The following is a 1,365-nucleotide window of genomic DNA, read 5'->3' as shown; positions in this document are numbered from 1 at the left end:
ACAGCTCGGAAGCAAGCCATTTGACCCGCCACAGCCAAAGCGACATGGATGTACCCACATAACCCATAGCCTCCATGCCTTGGAGTGCTAAGTGTTCCTCTTGATGTATTTAGTATCCCTGCCTCCGTCAAACTCTTTAGCAGCGCGTCCTAGATTCCGAGTCTGAATAAGAAAATACCTCTTCAAATGCTTCCAAATATTTTATCTAAACTATTGCCCTCTGGATTTAGCCCCCTCTTTTATGCGGTATGTTTGATAGCATGTATCCTGTCTATGTCCCTTAATATGTTCAAATGTTGGATCTTCACGGCGTAATTTTCGTGAAAGAAAAATAAGCTCAGTCTATCGACTCTCCCGTCATAACCAAACTTTGCCATCGCAGAAAACATTTTTATAAATCTCCTCTCCACCTTCTACATGGCATTAAGTTCTTCCCACAGTGTTGCGACCAGATGTGCCCAGAGAAGCGCAGATGTGAGCTAGGGAACATTGTATAAAGCTGTACCCCAACCACTCTGTTCCTGGTTCATTTGTGCGGCCGGTAAAATACAATGTTACACACATTCAATGACAACTGATCTGCCTGTAATGCCGCCACCGAAGATCTTTGGGATTGTACACTATCGGGTTCGAAAGAGATTACCTGCTAGGTGCCGACCCTATGCCCAAAGCTTACCCCATGCTTCACCCGACCTAGTACTAAATGGACAGAGTCAGGAAGCTGTTGGTAGTGGGGAAGGGAATGTTGATGATGATATGTACCAAGTGCAGAAAGTTAGGAAATCTTCTTGGAGACGGCCATGGTATGGTATGCATATCTGTAGCGGGACTTCTCCGATCAACCAGTTGCAAGTACAGTAATAGTGTATTCGTAGAAAACTTCTCACGTGTATGTGGACAATTTGGCTCATTGTGTCTGTGCCGAGCAATCGGCATGTTACAAGTCACCGTGAAGATCCAATATTTGGACGAATTAAGGGGCAAAGACAGGATATATACTGTGAAGAAATAATCTTCTAGATCAGCGCTTTCAATTACACATCCGAGGGTTTACATCTGAGTTCAGTCAAATCTTTCCTCTTCCAGACTTGCATGCAGAAATTTCTGAACCGTTCGCGACGTCTGAATAAATGTATTATCAACATCCATCTCCTCGCATCTTACTGGAAATGCCTGCTCTCTGACAAATAAACGGTTTCCCAATCATGTTGTTCCGCCGCACCCAAACATCCCTAATCGCCACAACTCATCTCAGCCGTGCAAAGCATCAGAGGTGCAGTGTGCTGACAGAACCTACATACAATTCTCAAACTGCAACCTGACTGGTGATTGACGTAGAATCGTCAAACAGAATATCGTCTCTCT

The sequence above is a fragment of the Leucoraja erinacea genome, unplaced genomic scaffold (assembly GCF_028641065.1).
Source record: "Leucoraja erinacea ecotype New England unplaced genomic scaffold, Leri_hhj_1 Leri_802S, whole genome shotgun sequence".
Taxonomy (NCBI): Eukaryota; Metazoa; Chordata; class Chondrichthyes; order Rajiformes; family Rajidae; genus Leucoraja; species Leucoraja erinaceus.
The sequence above is the reverse complement of the archived record's forward strand: the minus strand, read 5'-3'. Positions refer to the sequence as shown.